A 21,488-nucleotide genomic window follows, 5' to 3' on the forward strand; every position below is an offset into this window, starting at 1 on the left:
TTTATAACAAAAATAAACCAATTTAGTATTGATAAAATAACCTAATTATGAATTGGTCTAATAAACAATGCCAAAAAATTGTCTACTCGTAGAAATTTCATTCGAAGAATATAATTCTTTCAATAAATAGCAATAAAACTACCAGCAAATCGGATTAGCAACCTTTAATAGCAAATATCGCGAAATGTTGTTACGCAGTTCAGGATCCTTTTGGATATCTTAATAATTCATGTTTATACGTCATGAATTTCGGTGGAATATTATGTAACATGTGCAGCTGCATTCCAGAGCAACATTCTCTCTCTCGGTCCGGCAAGTATCACGTAATTATTAGCTTCAATCAATAATAAATTAGCGCGGGTCGGTAATAGAGAATCGCAATTAGTTCGTAGTAAATTAATTACAGTAGAATATCTGGGCTAGGAGGATAATGTAACTAACAATTAATTTCTAGATGTAACGTTCCTTGTAATTTTGGGGGCGAATACTGGCAATAATAGTTCGCTATTATGCCGCGTGTAATTCAATTCGCAAGGTCGAACGATTTTGGATGGAATTTTCGACGTGCGCATAAATTAACGAGAGATCTGCGAAACGCATTTCTCACATTTTTTTATATAGGATAAAAAATGTATGTTGTATAAAAAATATTCGTTTCTTTTCGACGTTCTCTTTTATTTTTTCAATGATGGGGGAATTTATTAAAATATAATTAAAACGAGTTGTTGTTAGTTTAGACACTACAATGTTAAAATTAGTTAGTACACGGTATTTGACAAATTACAATAGTAAATGTTCATAGAGGATTTTTTCATTTGCTATAGAAACAATATCATTGCATTTTTTAAACATAACTGTATATCTGTGTATAAATCGAAGAAATCTATAGTTAAAAATATATGTTTGTGGTATTTTAAAAAATTATTAAGGTACTTAGATAGAAAATTAATTACTTTACACAGTTTTTAAAGAATTACAATACTAATAGTTGATAAAAAACTTTTTTATTTAAGAAAGAAACTAATATGTTGCAATTTTATAGCATTACTTTATATTATTTATGCACAAAACGATGAAATTTAGAATTAAAAGAAATATTTATGAACGATTGTTGAGGTTATGTCAAGATTAGACCGAAAATTAATTAAGTTACACATTTTCTAGAAAATTACAATTCTAAACATTGATGAAATACTTTATATTCAACAAAGAAACAAAATCATTGCAATTTTATAACATTATTGTATATTATTTATATGCAAAATGATGAAATCTAGAATTAAAAGAGATATTCATAAAAGATTGTTGAGGTTACGTCAAGCTTAGATAACAAATTAATTAGTGTACACAGTTTCTACTAAATTACAATGCTAACCATTGACAACAAATTTCTTATTCAACAATGAAACATAATCATTGCAATTTTATAACATGACTATATATTATTTACATTCAAATCGATAAAATCTAAAGTCTATTTACTACCAAAACCGTAAATATTATCGCCTTTCTCTACTTTCTATGACCTTCAATGACCTTGTGTAATGGGTCGTTGAACACGTTTTAAGATCTTCTATCATGATACGGAAGCAAAAACAGACCGATCCATTTAAAAAACTGAAGGTGACCTTCAAATGTCCAAAGTACCTCCACCTGCAAAAAAACTATTATCGCCACCGGATGTCCCCCTTCGTACTGTGCAATTTTGTTTCAGCAAATATTTCCGTGAAACTTATAGTTTCGAAGATATTTGAGGTGGCAATCGTTTCGGGCCCACCCTGTATATATATATATTTCGAAAACAACAGCAACGTTAAGTAAAAGAAAATGGCGGTGGCGGTAACAAGGCCGCGTCAGTGGACGCGTATCACGGCGTCGCGGTATCCGCGCCCAGCTTCGCTCGGAATTCCCTCCGTACGGTCCGCCGCGGCCAGATAGATACACACAGAGACCGGGGCGACAATAAATTCTTCATTCCGATCTACTTGTTCGGCGGTACGTGACCCGCCATGCGGAACCGTTCGGGCCACGGCTGCACACGTACACACACACACCGAGAGAGAGAGAGAGAGAGACAGTAGCGTACGTACCGAGAAGAGAGTCGGCCGTGCCTTTTGCGGTGGCCGCGGCGGCGCGACCTTTTTAACTGTGCTCCGTTACGCATAATTTACGTTCATTATCTTTAATGGCCGAGCTATTAAGAGGGGGCGCGAGTAATAGTATGGCAATACTACTAATGCTTCCGCTCCTCTTACTTTATACCTTCCTCCCTTTCTCCGTCTTCCCTTCCTCCTTCGCCTTCTACGCGCGCCCGCGCTTTTTTCCCCCTTTGGTCGTTCCGCCATTTTTCCTGGCCACGGTTTAGTGGCCCGCGCGGAGATGCCCCGGCACACGCTCCGGCCTCCCCCCCCCGTCCTCCCTTCTCCGGCTCTGCTCTCGAGGGGCATTACTCTTCCCCCACCGTCCGCCGGAAGAGCGCAATAATCGGCGCCGAATAAAAGTATTTTTTACAGGAACGGAATCGTTCGGCGGCCCCCGGGTAATTCGATAGGAATCGATGGACGGGCATTTTTCTTCTTTCCCTTTGTTCATCGATGTCCACGCGTTTCACCGCCGATAACGACCGCATAAATCCAACGGCGCTCCATTTTCGAGGTGAACACTTCCGCGAGCCGCCGGCCTCGCCGCGTGATCGACGCGCTTTTCCTAAGCGAATTACAGTTGGCTGGCCAGGGGCGGCGCGCGCGCGCGCGCGATCTCGGATGATTGGGCATCGATGGTGGTTTTTATTAGACCGCGAGTTTCTATTGCTCGTTTACATTACGGTTGTTTATTACTGATATTTTATATTATTGCGTGATGGTGGTGGTGGTGACATATTTATTCTATAATTATTTTTTATTCTTCATTCTATCCTTAATTTTATCTATTTAGGTATAATGTTTGTTCGAAGATAATTTTGGTAGATTTTCTTTTTATTTTGTTGATTTATTTCATATGTTGTGTTATTTGTTTTATATGACGTTGATTGTAGATGCAATGAGGGCAATAGTTTTTCTATTAAATTGTTAGATTTTACTTTTTATTTAGATTACTTACGCTACTGCATAATTTTGTTGTAATTTGTTAAGTTACTTTTGCTGAATAATTTCTGACGTTTGTTTACTTTGTTTCATAATTATTTGATTCTTTGTTGCAATTAATATGTTATTTTGTTTTATTATTGCTTGATCTGTTATTTTAGGTAATATGCTGTTTTATTTTATAATTATTTCGGTATTGTTTCGTGTTATTTTATGTTATAATTGTTTGAGTAATATTTCGAGCAGTGTGTTACTGGGCGACAGCGATATTTTAACAAAGACGGGAAATTCCTCGAGGCGTGATTATGGCTGGCCACCGTTTTCAACTAACACGGGACTCACCCTTCGGAACTTTCCCTTTTTTATGATGCGTCTCGGCTATCGTGGCCGAGATAAGCGAAGTCCTAAAGTTAAGCAACAAAGTATGCGTTCTCTCGGCAAGAGGAGTAATTTCAATCTAAATTGCATGGCAGACGTTAGCCAAAAGTCCTAAGCTGAAAAATAGTTGGCTAGGCGCGTACATGCCATAAAGAATATTAGTGCTGGGCAGTAACATATAGCGTCTCGCAAACGCTCTTTCCAATTCACTTCACTTGACAGTAGTAGCCGTTCACCCCGCGATTCGGTAACTATACCACCAGCGAGGGTAGCAGGAGCCCCGTGCAACAAGGAACGTCAAGCAGGAGAAGGGCCAGGCTCCCGGCGTACATGTATTATTCAAGCTGACACTTGCGCAACGCTTAGCAAGCCCGGACATCCGCCGGACAAGGAATGGTCCGCGAAAAACAAAAATACGAAAGGACAAGGATCTCTGCTCGCTGCGATCTCTCGTCGCGAGGAGGGGCGCGCGGGCGCCGGCGAGCGCCGGGATGTCCGACAAGGATGAAACGGGCAACGAGCGCTGTCGTCGTCGACGGCTACGACGGCTACGACGACTACGACGACGACAATGTCGCGTTGATGCTGAAGGAGGAAATGTTATTTCTTTGGGACACTAAGTGACAGCTCGAAAGACATTCGGAGATACTCGTGCCAGAACGTCGCGGGGACGGCCGGACGAATCCGTTGAACGCCGGCGAACAAATCGTCGCGCGAAACTTGGATGTGAACCGGGAGGGGAACGGCGATGAATCGAGTCGTCGAAAATCATTCGGTCATTTTCTTTCCTTAGTCCGAGCACTTGGGGTGTTTCTTGCGACGACGGTTTTGCGTGGGGAATTTTTATGGGGGTGATATTGCGATAGACGTTTGTGCACGGTGAATATTAGAGAAGATGTTGCGTGGTGTAATTTGTTAATAGGGTATGATAGAATGTTTCGTTAATTTGTTTGTATTTTATTATATTGGACTGGTGAATAAATTCGTAGAATTATTGATCTTCTTTTGTAAGGATTTATTAACCCCTTGCACTATTAATTTAGGATTCATTTTAGATTTAGGATTGCCTGTAATTTATTCAACAAACTTCTGTTTCACACAAATAAATAAATTGTGCTATTTTGATCATTAATAATTTTTCTATTTAACTTTCAGTTGCTCGTAATTTATTCAACATATTTTTCTTTCGCGCAAGTAAATTATTTGTGCAGTTTTCCTAATTTGTAGGAATAATTTATACAATTTTCCTAATTAATATTAATAATTTATACATATGAAATTGACTGTATAGAAGAGTTATACTTTGAATAGTTATTTAGAAGTAAACAAATTTGTTTGCAAAGGGTTCAATATTTAGGAACATATAGGAACTATATAGGAATATTTAAAAATATATAAGAAATATATAAGAATAATTATTTCAATTTTTATTAAATAGTTCTACATTGTACACATTTGATTTTGCCATCATTTAAACATTCCATAAAACATTTCGTCAAAATAACAAATTTAACAAATAAGAATCGCATTTTTATTACTACTTTAACCTTAACAATATATCCACTGCGACTGAAAAAGATTCCAATGCGAAACAATTTTAACGAGAGACAATTTCCAGGCAACAAAATAATGAAATAATGAAATAATTCTGCCTGACGTTTCCCCGGAAATTCGAATTAGAAAGCGAGCCGGATACCGATCGAAAATTCGGCCGTGTTTGAGATTCTCTTAACGCCTGTAAAAAGATCAAATATTTGCATCGAAAAATTGTGTGTCAGACGGCTGGGAGTCCCCTGCTTCAATCAGTAAACGTAAACAGTATATCGTATACGAATAATTGGAATGCGAAGTAGAGATTCGACTGTGCAAGAGGTAATTACACGTGCGAAAGCGACTCCGAGTAAGGAGAAAGTGGATATTTCTCATTAAAAAAAAAGAAAAAGAAAGAAAAAAGAGAGCTCCGCGGCGTTCGAATTGCAAAGCGATCCGGTTAATATTTGCCTGTTTGTGTTTCAGGAATTGCATCGGGCGCGGATCGGGTGCGCTGACATCATCAGGAGTTTACTACACGGTAGGCGAACAGATTTCTGTAAATAAATGCGGGGAATCCTTGCGCGAGCAAACGCTTTTTCCAAAAGAAAAATTATATCAGAAACTAATTTTAAATGTATAAAACCGCGTCTCGACGCGATCGCAAATATGCCGAAGAAAATGCATTACATTTTCGCGAAGCGAAATCCGTTTCGCAGGCTCGTTTAATTTTTTAATTTCGTTCCAGGCTTGTTGCAAATCGGGTTGCGATGTATATGCATGGAATATTGCGTTGCATTTTTGTAGTAGGGTGTACAGGATATTTTTATTTCTAGGATACTTTTACGAAAATTTCTAGGATATTTTTAGGATATTTTTCGGATATTTTTAGGATATTTCTAGGATACTTCTAGGATAGTACCTTTTTAGGAGACGTCTTAAAGACTTTTTAGATTGTAACACAGGATATTTCTAGGATATTTCTGGGACGTCTTAGGAACGTCTTAAATACGTCATACAAGCATATTGATTTGTAAGATAAGACATTTCTACCATTTCTTAAAAAGACGTCTTGATTAGTAACAAAAGGCGTGTTTAGGACGTATTGACGATGTCTAAAGGACGTCTGAAAGATATCTAATAGACACGATTTGTAACACAGGACGTTTCTAAGACGTTTAAAGAACGTTTTGATTTATAATACAAAATGTTTGTAGGATGTCTTAACAACGTCTTGATTAGTAACAAAAGACGTGTCCCGGACGTTTTGGCCATGTCTAAAGGATGTCTGAAGAATGTTTAATAGACATTTCGATTTGTAACACAGAATATTTCTAGGGTACTACTACGATGTCTTAAAGGCGTCTAAAAGCCGTTTTAATCTGTAACACATAATATTTTTAGAATACTTTAGAGACGTCTTATGAACGCCTTAAATACGTCTTAAAGACTTTTTGTGTAGTAACGCAGGATATTTCTAGGTTATTTCTAGGACGTCTTAAAGACGTCTTATAGACGTTTTGATTTGTAAGACAAGACGTTTATACGATGCCTTAAAACGATGTCTTTATTAGTAACAAAAGACGTGTCTAGAACGTATTGACGATGTCTATAAAGGATATCTGAAAGATATCTAATAGACACGATTTGTTCGTTCTTGTTCAAAGAACGTCTTAAACAAGACGTTTCTAGAATGTCTTGAAGACGTCATGATTAGTAACAAAAGACGAGTCTAGGACATTTTGACCATGTCTAAAGGCCGTCTGTCTAATGGACGTACCGATTTGTGACACAAAATATTTCTGGGATGCTTTTAAGACGTCTTAAGAACATCTTAAAGACGTCTTCAAGACTTTTCGATTTCTAACGCAGGATATTTTTAGCATAATTCTGAGACGTCTTGAGAACGTCATAAAGACATCTTCAAGACTTTTCGATTTCTAACGCAGGATATTTTTAGGATAATTCTGAGACGTCTTATTGACGTCTTATGAACGTCTTAATGACGCCTTAAAGAGTTTTTGATGAGTAACGCAAGATATTTTTAGGATACTTCTGAAACGTCTTATGAATGTCTTAAAGACGCCTTATAGGCGTTTTGATTTGCAAGACAAGACGTTTCTACAATATCTTAAAAAGACGTCTTGATTAGTAACAAAAGACGTGTCTAGGACGTATTGACGATGTCTAAAGGATGTCTGAAAAATATTTTATATAACGTTTAGATTTGTAATACAGGATATTTCTACGATACTTCTGGGACGTCTTAAGAACGTCTTAAAAACGTCTGAAAATCATTTTGGTTTGTAACACAAGATATTTTTAGGATATATCTTAGACGTCTTAAAAATGTCTTAAACAAATCTAAAAGTAGTTTTGATTTGTAACTAAGGACGTTTTTGAGACGTCTTGAGAACGTCTTCAAGAGGTCTAAAAATCATTTAAATTTGTAACAGGGGACATTTCTAGGACGTCTAAAGACTGTATTAAAGACGTCTCGATCAGTAAAACATAACCTCTCTAATACGTAGCTAAAACATTCTTAAAGATGTCCTTGAAGATAATGACTCTAATAATATATATAGGGTAAAATAACGGATCACTATTTGTTTCATTAATAATTATTTACATTCTACATCTATGACTGTCTTTATTCTTTTTATTATTGAATACTGTGTGACTCTATGTAGGACTATTAACCCCTTACCGTGCTTTAACGTGTGAGACTTGTGATGGAGATTTCTAATAATAAAGTGTCCGTTTCTTTAAGTAAGAATCAAATTTTATTCTCTTGACACTAAAATACTTAGATATTCAAGTATATGTAAGCACACAATAAATATAAAATTCCTTTTGCTTTTACGAAATTAGTGAGATCGAAAAAATTCTAATCATAGTAATTGTAAAGAAAATGGTACAGCAAAGGGTTAATAATAAATCTAAATAACAAATGGAAGAAGGTGATAAATCAGAACAGTTCATACATAACGCAATAACTCAACCTTAAACAACAAACATCGTCTATCACAATTTCTCATCCAAAAAAGAAGGAAGAAACTTATGGGGCACCCTAACGGTGCTCTCTCTCGCGATTCGCCAGAAAAAATTCTATTCCCCTGACCCAGCTGCTCGCGAAAAAGCGCGTTTTTTCCGTGGAAAAAATGTCCAGGCACAAATTTTTGTCAAGGAACGATTCGATCACGATGTGTCGAGATCTCGCTAGCGATTTATTTTCTCCGCCAGCTTCCCGCGTCGAAAAAGCGGGGGCGGACTCACGCGATCCCGAGAAAACACCGTCGTCCCAGTAGGTAAAATGCACCTTAACATGGTTATCCGAGCCATGAATAAATTTAGCGGCGGCGACCGAGATTACGAGGCCAAGAAAGTAATGATATATAGGGGAAGAGACGCAAAGCTTACCCCTTTCCCTGCGACACGGCGACGTTATCGAGCAACCATCCCACGCTGTTCAAGCAACCCCCCTCTGGTATGCGACGCGTGTACACCGTGTGCAATGTACACTTCCGTCCAGAAGTAATTCGGACACTTGCTGGAAATCGTGTTTAACTGGAAACGTCGCGAGAAATTTGTTGTTTCGGGCGTAATTGCTTAGGTTCTATGTTTTTGTGACTGTATGTATAGTGACTTATGCATAGTGACTGTTATCATTTATGTTCGGACACTTTTTAACCCTTTCGGTGCCGAAGAACGATATGGAACGTTTATTTTGAAAGTTGTTTTTTTTCCATTTTTTAAGAAAATGAGATATGCTTAATTTAATGTAAATTTTGTATGTATAACTATTCCGTGTTCAATTTCTTAAAAAATTCCCATGTTTTGCACAATTTAACCCTCTGTGGGCCTATGTAGCTTTCGGGTTACATAAATGTCGACATTTCACCAAATAATTTTAGTTTAGTATACATCAGTTTAGTAAAATACGCCTAAAACAAATTTATATAACCAAATTACATATTGATAAAACAGTAGAAACGTTGCCAGACTTCATATAATTTGCCTAAATTTTTTAATTAACTTTTAATTAAATGTTAACCTTTAATTTTCTCGAAACGAGGGAAAATGGACTTACGCTATTTTCAAAATAAACGTTCTATATATCGTTGTTGGCTACTCTTGAAAAGAAATCTTTTTCTTGATATTTTTACTAAATAATAATTTCATATCTCATTCTTCTTCTCTTTTTGAATTTTGCAATTATTAGATTTTACAAAATTCTTGTAATTTCTTTCCGAAATTTGATCAAACTACATTAAACGAGTTTTGTGCATTTCACTCTTTTGGTCGGCACTGAAATGGTTAATTCGTAATTGCTTTCTTGAAAATGGACCAGACGATTTTAATTAGTTTTTGGATGGTGGAGGGAGTGGTATAGTAGATTAGATTAGACTGTAGATTCTGACAATATTCAAATCCTTTTTTTTACATTAATTTTCATTAATTTTAATAATTTTAAAACTTATATTTCATTATTTATATATTTATAAAATTATTTATATATTTTGGTTGTATGTGGAATGCACAAAGGGGTGCTATTTTGTACGTTCTTATAATTAAGAAATGAAAGCAATTTGGTGTGTGCAATTGTGGACTCATAGTAATGTTCATATTTTTATTGATATTTAAAGAAAATAGAAAAGACTGTATTTGTATATTTTTCTATTTTTTATTATTTTTAATAGAGAAATATTTCTATGATTTTTTATTTGTAATACAGAAATACTTCTACCTTTTATTATTTCTAATATGGAAATATTTTTGTTTTCTATCATTTGTAATGTAGAAATATTTTTACTTTTTATTACTCATATAGAAATACTTCTATTTTTGATTATTTCTAATACAGAAATATTTTTATTATTTTCTTTATTTATCTTTTACTATTTTTAATATGGAAATATTTCTGTTTTCTATCATTTGTATGCAGAAATATTTCTACTTTTTATTTCTAATATAAAAGTATTTCTATATTCTATTATTTCTACTATTAAAATATACAAACATTTTCCTAATCAATTTAAAAATCCATAAAACAACAAAAGTTACCATAAGACTATATGCATAATTATTCACACCACTCTATACCATAAACCAAATACAATATACAATAATTTTGACACAACACACCATACAACACATCTTCCATAGACAAGCCTCGGGTCGTCTTAAAAAAAGTACTACACTGCACCTCTCCACCAATCACGCCCCCCTCAAGCCAGCAACAAATCGCCCAAAACCACCATAAACAAACCCATCGTCCCCACAAATTCCAAAGCCACCCCCATCCAAAAACAGAAAACCAGCGCACATTCCAAAGCCGTAAGAACCGCGTCTCCCACGATCAACAACCACGCGAATCCCGTGCCGGAAATACTTCTGAACGATAGTGTACCGGTGTTCCCGCGTATGTGTGTGTGTGTGTGCTCGATCACATATTCCCGTCCACGTCCGTGTGCGACGCGTGCGAAACGCGTCGGCGAGAATGCAGCGTCGAGTCAAAAGCCTGGAGAGGAGCGCGGATAGAAAGAGGATGGAGCTGGATAGAAAGGGGGTGAGAGATGGTCGGGGGAGATGGTCGTGAGGAGGAAGAAGGGAGGGGGAGGGTGGAGGAGAGGGTGAGCCGCTCAAAAACATTTGCAGCGAATCGGATTAACGCGGGTATTTAATCCCGCCCGCGGCTTTCTCGTCGGCGAAATGAAAAGCGGGACAGGTAAAAAGGCGTATTAAAAAATGGGGGGTCGGCGGCGAGGAGGGTTGGGCGAGGGGAGGGCGAGGGGAGGGCGAGCGCGGAAGGGAGCGCCGGTAACATGGCGGTGCACACAGAGCACGTGGACGTCGAAAGGAGACGGGCCGAGGCCGTTCCGAGTAAGATACAGAGAGAAGGAGCCTTCGATGAAATCTCATCTCCTTAATGGGAGAAACTTTTCCAGCGAGCGAAGTCATCCCCCTCGAGCTTTCTCATCGAGTGTCGGATTTCTGGCTGATCGCGCTGCCGCTGCGAACGACACAGACACCCTTGAACCAACTAGGGGTGGGTTTTCTCCTCCTGCCCCTAGTCGCTGGCCTCTCTTGCCTGCTCTCTCGATCTTTTGCGTCTCCTTTGCTCCTGCTTTCTCAATTTCTCAGCTCCTCTTTGTCTTCTGCGCTTTCCCTGTTACTTGCTTTCCCAATTTCTTGTCTCCTCTTTCTGCATCAGGCTTGCTCTTGGTCTTTCAATACTCTCTCTCCCTCTCTTTCTCTCTTTGTCTCTATCTACGTGTCTATCTATTTGGATTTAGCAATTTTGCACCGTCTCACTCTTGTTTTCTTAATTTCTTACCATCTTTCTCTATCTTGTTCTCGACCTCTCAATTCCTCCCTCTCTCTCTCTTCATTTCTTAATCTCAATCTCTCTTGTTTTCTCTCTCTCTCTCTCTCTTTTGTTCTTGCTTTTGCTCTCTCAAATTCTTTCTCATGGATTCTCAATATTTCACCCTCTTTATCTTTATTTTACATTCTCAACTCTTCACCCTCTCCCTCCCTCTTACTCTCTCTTTCCCTCTCTCTCTCTTTTGCTCTTGCTCTGACTCTCTCAATCTTCCTTTCTTTTGCTCATACTGTCGTTTTTACTCTCACTTCTCAATTTTTTTATTTCATTCTTGCTTTTTCAATTTTTCACCCTCTCTCTCTCTATCTCTTTCTCTCTATCTTGTTTTCTCAATTTTTCACTCTCACTATCTCTCCCTGTCTCTCTCTTACTTTTGCCTTTCCCCTTTCAATTTCTCACCCCTTCTCCCTCTTTTCCTCTCGTTCTCCCACCTCCCCCCCCCTCTCTCTCTCTCTCTCTCTCTCTCTCTCTCTGTGTCTCTCACTCGCGCGCGCCAGCTTTCTATTTTTCAACCCTTCCATCCTCTTGCTCCCCAAAGCAAGAGTTTACGCCGAAACAACAACGTCTCCGTGTTTTTTAATCATCGGAAAAGGAGCTCGCACGCGACAAATCTTACGTCTCCGAATCTCCTCCTCCTCCTCCTCCTCCTCCTCTTCATCCTTCTCCTCCCCCTTCTGTGCACGACCCGCGAACTTGTTGACATTAATCCGCTCCCCGAACACTCGCTTTTCAACTCGCGTTTCGCCGAACCTTTGGCAAACGCGTACGTAAACGTCGCCGACTACTGCGAGCGGTCAAAGCGTCTCTGCGTTTTGGCTCTTCTATGGAATAAATTGTTTAATCCATTAGCCGCCGCAATTCAAGCATCTATGAAGATATGAAACTGGATTTACCATTATTGTTATTATTGTTTATTTCCAAATTTTCGAAATATTGACCGTTCATTTTTGAAACATTGCCTGGATGATTTTACTTTTTATATTATTTTCTGTATTATTTTAATAGAGCGGAATAATATAGAACCAAGAAGAATAAAGTGCAATGGAGTTGAAGAGAGTATAATAGAGGGGAATATAGTGCAATAGAGCAGCATAGAGTGGAATTGAGTGGAATAATATAGAACAGAGTAGAATAGAGTAGAAAAGAGTGTAGTAGAGTAGAACAGAGCGTAACGGAGTAGAATAGAGTCCGATAGAGTGGAATAGAGTGGAATTGCTTTGCATGGAGTGAAATTGCATGAAATAGAATAGAATATAGTGTAGAGTAGTGTCGAATAGAGTATAGAATAGAGTGTAAAAGATTAGAATATAGCAGAATAGAGTGTAATAATATAGACCCGAGAAGAATAAAGTATAATAGAGTAGACGAGAGTATAATGGGGTGGAATATAGTGGATTAGAGCGGAATAGAGTTGGATAGAGTGGAATAGAGTTTTAATAGAGTGGAATATAGTGGCATAGAGTGGAATAGAGTAGAATATAATTTAGAATAGGCTATAAGAGAGTGTCATAGAGTGGAATACAGTGGAATATAATTTAGAATAGGCTATAAGAGAGGATCATAGAGTGGAATAATAGAGGAAAAAGAAGGGTAAAGTGTAATAGAGTAGAATATAGTGAAATAGAGTTGAATAGAGTTGGATAAAGTGCAATAGAATAAAGTTTTAATAGAGTGGAATAGAGTGAAACAGAGTGAAATAGAGTGAAATGACAGGGTTCATCACTTGACATCATTCATAACGTGGCGCGGAAAGAACTTGTGGAACACCCTGATAATATCAATAACTAAAGTAAAATAGTTCGCAGTCGGCATCAGAAGCGGTCCGACTCGGCTCGTCAAAAACTACGATCACCGCGACCTATCTATCTTTCATCTATCGTCCAGAACGAAGTATCGCGGCCTCGTTCCGCATCCGGCCGGCCGGCAACGGCTCCTCCGTAGCTCAAAATCCGTCTATTACGAGGCCTTTCGCAACGGGTGGCGGGATCCGCACGTATCGCACGGAACATTCGAGCGCACTTGCTAGCTACTTCCCAGAGAGAGCAAGAGAGAGAGAGAGAGAGAGCGGGGCATTCGCAATTCCTCGCGTTCCCCGGCATTCCGTGCGCGATTGCCCCCATCGTATCGGTCGTTCGTATCTCGCGGCACTGATGGAGAACGTAGGTTTTACGTCTTATCGACGGGGCGCGCGCGGGGGTAGAGAGGGGTGGGGGGGTGAGGAGGGGTTCTCGGAGGAGCGTAATCGTGGGCCGAGGCCGATTTCGTGGCGCGGACGATCTACGGGTCGGGCCGGACTCGGTGAAAAATGAACCGGCTCGGACCTTATACACGCCGAGGTCTGGCCACGCGAGCACAGGCGCGCGCTACGTGACCCCGGCCAAGACTTCATAAATCCGGCATCAATATCGACGGGAACGTGTGCCCGGCCCCCGGTCAGCGTCGCCTTTTTCTCTCACGTTTTCCGCGCGCACGCCGCTCTACGCTCGCGCGAAATTTATTACGATCGCCGGCTGCCCCCGCTGGCTGGCTGGCCCGGGATACGATTCAACCTTGGGGGCCCCCACAGCTACGCGGATTAACCCCTTGCGCTATAATAACGAGTCAGACTCGTCGCGAATGTTTCGCCCGCAATTTGATAAATATGGCTGCCTATTGTTTCGATTAAATCGAAAGAAAATTTGAATCCTCTGTCATCGAAATCTTGGAATGAAAGTAAAATCCGTGCCTGAGAGGTTAAACGAACTCATGTGCTTTGGCTCTATACTTCATTTTGTATAATGCCTCAATCTTTTAGTTGAAATATATTTTACATGATTAAATTTGTTATTAACATACACTCATATACGAAAAAGTATTCGAACATTTGGAATAGGAAATGTTCGTTGCGAGTTTGAGTCGTTGTTATAGTGCAAAGGGTTCGAATGGCTTAGATTGCGAAGGGTACAAACATAATCGCAGTATGATACGTCGACAATTTCATATACGTGTGTTTTCTTGTTCAGTGTCAGCCTGTTTTTACATCTGTATTTACCTTCGTTACATACTGGAGTCGTTGCTCGACTCGTTGTCGCGTTAACCTAGTCTCCGGCATGACTTTGGTTTTGCTTGTGCCAATCGTGGCAGTACTTTTTCATGTCAGCCGATATTTATGTTATATTTATTTGCGATAAAAATAGTCCTTGTGGAATTTAGGTTACCAGGAAGATCGAAATTAACGATCGACGTAACCATGGCGTGATTAATAAATATTTAACCCTTTGTGGTCGACTCTAAGGCGCCGCTAAAAAATGATAATGTCACGTTTTAAAATAATTTTTATCATATTCATTTATATTTAGAAAATTGTTAAGAGCTGTTTACTGTTGCACGAGTCACAAAATGCAATTCCATAATATACATATAAAATGCTCCAAGTTATACATATACTTATAAAGTGGCAACACTACATGCCTACACATACGTCTTGGATTTCCACTTAAAATGACTCCGACTGCAAAGGGTTAATCAATCGTGGCCCCCTGACGACAGTAATTTTGATTACTTCTATTAACTATCAATCTTTGATTATATGGTTAATTAATAATCACACTCTTTGAATATTGATGTCGTGATTTGGTCACAATTTTCAATTATTAATATTGTGATCTAATTACAATATTCAGTTATTAATAGTGTAATTTAATCTCAATCTTTAATCATTAATATTGTGATTTATTGACATTAATCCCAATTTCTAAGCATTAATATTGTAATTTAATAACATTAGTTACAGTCTCCGTTTATTAAAATTGTGATTTAATCATATTTGTCGTAATGTACAACCATTGATATGATGACTCAATCACGTTAATCACAGTCTTCATTTATTAATCATTATGTTCAATCACTCAGATCATGATACAATTAACCCCAACACTCAATAATTCAATTAATATTACAATTATTTGGTAACATCAATCAAAACCTTCGTTCATCGAGATTACGATTAAATCCTATTCACAACAATATTCAATCATAAAAATCTCATTAAATCTCCCTAATCACGATCTCCAATCATTACTTATATAATATTAATAAAAATTAAATATTAGTATCAACCCATTGCACTATAATAACGAGTGAGACTCGTGACAAAGATTTCACTAAATATGAATATTATTAATTTATTTCGAATCGAAATCAAATTTAATTATTCTGTCATCGAAGCACGGAGACGAAAATAAATAAAGACAATATAAGAAACAGGAATTGTTTAGTCGAATTGTTAGAGAAAATATTAAGAGCGAATAAGTGCTAATTAACACATCGTGAAAGGAATCATAGTGCAATGGGTTAATATCTTATTTATATAATATTTAATATAATTATATAATTATTTATATAATATTTAATTAATTCTGTAATATTATATATCATATTAATTAACTTATATCGTACTCTTTTTCCACTGCATTCCCATTCGTCCACTCAACCCCCACCAATCCCTAATAAAATTAAAACCATCGCTCCTCAAAACGAAACTTACGCAGCAGCCACCATTCCGCCGCTTAAATCCATATTTCATCGTCGCTCATTTCTCCTCGCTTTACCGCCTTCGCCTCTTCGCGACGCAAAGGATTCTCTCGAAAAAAGCTATCGTTCCGAATCGAACGTCGACTTCCACGGAGTCCTCGTACCACCCCGTGCTGTATCGACCGCTACATCTTGATTAAAGCGAATGTTTCAACGGGGGATCACTTTCGCAAGAGCGTTGCTTGCCTCTCTCTCTCTCTCTCTCTTACTCTTACTCCTTTTTGCTCCTGCCCCCATCGAGCACGGTGTGCCCTTTTTTCCCTCCGGGCGGGGGGGAACGTCCGAAGCGCGCGATATCTACTTAATTACCGAAGCTTTTGTAAGCGAAACGAAGCGAATGCTCGAAAAAGAAAGACTGCCGCGGCGGAGTGGAAGCGAGCGAGCGAGCGAGAGAGAAAGAGATAGAGAGAGAGAGAGAGAGAGCCCCGGCTGGGAAACAGAGACCGGTGGAAAAAAATGGGGTGGGCGGCCGCGGGGTGGGGTGGTTGAGCCGGTAGATACCGCGTTGATACCGATGCCAGGGAAAGGGCTCGAGGAAATGTCCGCCGGTAAGAGGCATTTACATGTAAATGGTCCCACGGTTACGAAAGTCTCCGAGTGCGGGACGAGGCGGACCGAAGTTAACGAGGCTCGATCGTCAGGAGGACGAAGAAAACGGCTGCCAGACGGAAAAAACGGCTGCAACGGCTGAAAACGGGGGCTGCTGGGTGGAATTGGAGGATCGTTCCGTTCCGTTCCGTGCTGTTCCGTTCCGTCTCGTTCCATCTCGTTCCATCTCGTTCCTTCTCGTTTCTCCTCGTTCTGTTCTGTAGCGTCTCTTTCCATCGCGTTCCGTTCTATATCGTCTCTTTCCATCTCCTTTAGTTCTATACCGTCTTGTTCCGTTCCTTCACGTTCTGTTCTATACTGCTCCGTTCTTTCTTGTTCTGTTCTATAACGTCTCGTTTTCTCTTGTTCCATCTCATTCCTTCTCGTTCTGTAATATCCCGTCTCGTTCCGTCCTATATCATTTCGTTTCTTCTTGTTCTGTTCTATATCGTCGCTTTTCTTTTTCATCAGTTCTATGCCGTCTCGTTCCGTCTAGTTCCTTCTTCATCCGTTCTATACAGCCTGATTCCGTCTCGTACCTTCTTTATCCGTTCTATAGCGTTTCATTCCTTCTAGTTCCATTCTATACGGTTTCGTTCCTTCTTGTTCTATTCTATAACGTCTCGTTCTTTCTTGTTCCATCTCGTTCCTTCTCGTTCTTCTATTCTATACCATCTTGTTCCTTCTCGTTTCTTCTCGTTCTGTAATATCCGGTCTCGTTCTGTTCCATACCATTTCGTTCTGTTCTATATCGTCGCATTCCTATTTCATCCGTTCTCTATCGTCTCGTTCCGTCGCGTTCCTTCTTTATCCGTTCTATACCGCCTTGTTCCGTCTTGTTCTGTTCTATACCATTTCTTTCTTTCCAGTTCCATTCTATAGCGTTTCCTTCTTTCCCGCTCTGTTCTATAACGACTCGTTCCTTTTTGTTCCGTCTCGTTCCATCACGTTCTGTTTTATACCACCTTGTTCCTTCTCGTTCCATTTTTATATCGCCACGCTCCGTCTCGTTCCGTTTTATGCCGTCTTGATCCGTCGCGTTCTGTTCTATTCCGTCTCGTTCCGTCTCTTTTATTCTCGCTCTGTTCCATATCGTCACTTTCCTTCTCAATCCGTTCTCTATTGTCTCGTTCTGTCTCGTTCCTCCTTCACCCGTTCTATGCCGTCTCGTTTCGTCTCGTTCCTCCTTCATCCGTTCTATATCGTTTCGTTCCTTCTAGTTCCATTCTATAACGTCTCGTCCTCCTCGTTCTGTTCTACAACGTCTCGTTCCATTTGTTCCGTCTTGTTCCTTCTCGTTCTGTTCATTCTGTCTCACTCGGTCTCGTTCTGTCCTATGTCTTGCCCCATCTTGTTTCGTTCCTTCTCGTTCTATCCTATACCGTCTCGATCGGTCACGTCCCGTTCTATACCGTCTCGTTTCTTCTTGTTCCGTCCCGTTCCTTCTGGTAATATTCTATCCCGTTTCATTCTTTCTCGTTCTGTTCTATACCGTCTCGTTCCTTCTCATTCCTTTTCGTTCTCTCTCGTTCCGGCCCATCCCATTCCGTTTCGGTTCGGTCTTTCGTCCGTCGTTAACACCCCTCTTCCCTCTCTCTGCTACCCCCTCCTTAGTTCTTGCCTCCTTCGGAAGCGCGTCAATTTTTCACCAGCGGCAAATACGCTTTCGAAGAGAATCAAACATCCATCGGCGAACAACTGTTCCCCGTCGCTCGTTCCCCGATGCCAACCCGCCACGGATTAGTGCGCGTGTTTCAACCCTGGATTAGAGTTACCGCCGTCCGACGACCACCTACGTTACGACGAGACCCGACCGGCTTCGTTCGAATCACCTGTATATCGTACGCCCGATCCTCTTACCTAAGGAAACGACGATGTTGTTGTGCTCCGTGTACGGCTGTTGCTTGATGAGCATGCTTTGCCGAGATCATTGGATGTCGAGTCGTCGTCATTTCGTTTGGTGGATGATGAATTGAGAATTAGAGGAGGGGGGAGGAATGTGAGGTGGTTGTTGTGTTTTATTGTTTAGATGGTTTTTGGAATAGTTAAAAGAGAAAAGAGTTATGTCAAGGTTAATATTTATATATTATTTATATATGCAAGGTTATAGTTACAATTATAATAGTTAGAAGAGAATGGGTTTTGTCAAGGTTAATATTTATATATTATTTATATATGTAAGCTTATAGTTATAATTATTATAGTTAGAAGATAATGGGTTTTGTGGATATTGTTAGGTAGTGTATTGTATGGGGTGAGAATGTATAATAATTTTTAGAGGGAAGATTGCTGAGGTTATTTGAAATAGTTCTTTCCTTTGTAAAAATTTTCTAGGAGGAATTGTTAAAGAGTTATTAAACGGAGCATATTGGCCAATCAGAGGCGAGCTCTGTTGGTGCGAGGGTGCCGAGCCAATGTGTCAATTGTTCCCTTATTGGTCAATATATTTTATTTATAGCAGGTTAACAATATTCGTAATATTTTTATTTTTTCATAATGTTACCATTAAACAGTATTTATTTTATTTGTTTTATTAAGTGTGGAAGCTATTTAATATTTAAAGAATTATATAATAATATTGAAGCTTATAGTAGGTCAATGTAATGTGTTTATATCTCAATTGTTGATAACTAATTATTGGTTATATGACAACCAATGTTCAAGCTACTGATCGAGGAAGAAAGATAATTTATATGTTACCAGTTGGCAAATTATTAATTATGAAAGTGTCCATATATTTATGAACAGGGGTGTACGTAACAAGATTTTCAATCCAACGTAGAATAAAAATTTCCATTTCTAAATGAAGTTATTAAGAAATATTCGTCGTGTGGATTAAATATAAAACTGGTAAAAATTTATAAAACTGGTAAAAATTTATAAAATTTACAAAATTAATAAAATTTACGAAATGTATAAAATTGTTAAAACTGCTAATATTGCTGAAATATGCAAAATGTATAAAATTGCTAAAATTGCTAAAATATGCAAAATTTGTAAAATTGTTAGAGTTGTTAAGTTAAGTTGTTAGAATTGTTAGAGACTGTATGAAATTGGAAAAAATTATATAAAATTGTATAAAATTGAAATAAAATTATATAAAAATGTACAAAATTAAAAAAAAGAATCGATAAAACTGATAAAATTTTCAAAATGCATAAAACGTATAAAACCGATAAAACTCGTGAAATAAAGAAAATTGACAAAAATCCATAATAATCGCAAACTACAAACTGTCACAAAGAGAACAACAATGGAATGACCAGCCGGCATTGCGGCGTCGTTACCACCGCTTACGACTTCGCAAATATCCGTCCGATTAATTTACGGCGCTTCTCAATTACCGGGACATATAATAGCTGTCAGGCTCGGTTAAAATAATCGAAAGTTTCCTCGCGGGTTCGCATCGCAAGCCTCGCGCGCGCCCGCGCGGTTCGGCAACCGAAAACGGAACTCTGACGGACGGATGAAAGACTCCGTGTATATTACGCGGGGGTATAGCCGAGTGCCAAGCTAGACTGGTCCAAGCAAATAGTTGGAAGCCTTGCACTCGTATATCATCGGGACAGGATTTATGCAATGCGCAAACTCGTGTGTACCGTACGACTCCGCCGGGTCCTGGCTTAAGTGAGGGCAACGTTGCCCGTGGAACTATAAGTCACGAACGGTTTTCATTGTGCGAGCACAATGCCGCTTTTGACGTGTCGACGCGGAAGTGTTCCACGCGGATCTTAAGAAACCGCGCGTTTCGCAATCGCCTTATATTGTCCCAAACATGGGAGCCCCGCTATTCGTCGCGGCCGGAAAATAAAAGCAGCTTTAATTCGATCTGTTGTACTATCGGTGATCAGTCGGCCGTGAAGTATCCGATTTCTTGACGGTGGAGCGTTTAGGTGATTTTCTCGCGACTGTCTTGAAAGAGTGTGATAAATACAGGGAGAATTTGACGTTTTATTAAAATTCTAAATGACTTAGGTCATTTTCAAAATAAACGGTTCAATTATTCTATTAATTCTGAAGACTTATGTGTCCAAAATTATCGCATTTAATATTATATTATATTTAGTATTATTTACAACTTAAAGTTGTAGATGCAGCCACGGTCAATCGGAAATAATTGACAAATGGACTTAGGTCACTTTCAAAATAAATGGCAAATTATTCGAATTAATTATTTCTATTATACCTTAAAAAAGAATTAATAAATTTTGTTTTACCTACTTGATCTTCTATATAATATATATCTTTATTCCTTTAACAACAAAATTACCGCCAGCATGACACTTATAGTATGTACAAATTTAATTCGTCGAGAAAGGGTTAAATATCGACAAAATAAAAGTGATCCACTAAAAAACCAGTTTCTTCGACATATATCTAACTTATTTCGACATAAAAACTATATCCCTCGAATTTTCGTCATTTACCCAGAAAAAATAATCGAAAACCCTGACTTTTTAATTTCTTTTCCGTGAAAATTATTGCGCAAGACGCTGGCCGCGTATTTCGACCGACAGCACGTATATTCGCGTTACGGAAGCAATACTTCTTCCGCTTTGAAAATTCGCCTCCTCGAGGATCCTCGAGCGTTCGCATCGGTAAAAAATCTGATCGATTTCATCGATGCCGTTCCTACACAGAAACGCGTACACGGAAGAGCTTGTATACAGATCGTAACATCGGTCCGAAAATATTTTTCTATCGGCGGACACTGGTTCTATTCCCGCTACGAGAAAATTCATATTTCCACGGGACAAATCTAGAGGATCCGAAATGAAATAAACTATATGCTATTCCCGCGGCGATTGATAAATTCATTCCGAGCAATTCGATGATAACAGAGTGCTCGATGCCGCGACGAAATACCTTTTTCACCCGGTGTTCCGTGAATTTTTTTAATATTGGTTATTTGGGCTGCGCGATCGCGAAACTTACAGAAATTGTTCGGCGAA

Source organism: Augochlora pura, chromosome 1, assembly GCF_028453695.1.
Source record: "Augochlora pura isolate Apur16 chromosome 1, APUR_v2.2.1, whole genome shotgun sequence".
In the NCBI taxonomy this organism is placed as follows: Eukaryota; Metazoa; Arthropoda; class Insecta; order Hymenoptera; family Halictidae; genus Augochlora; species Augochlora pura.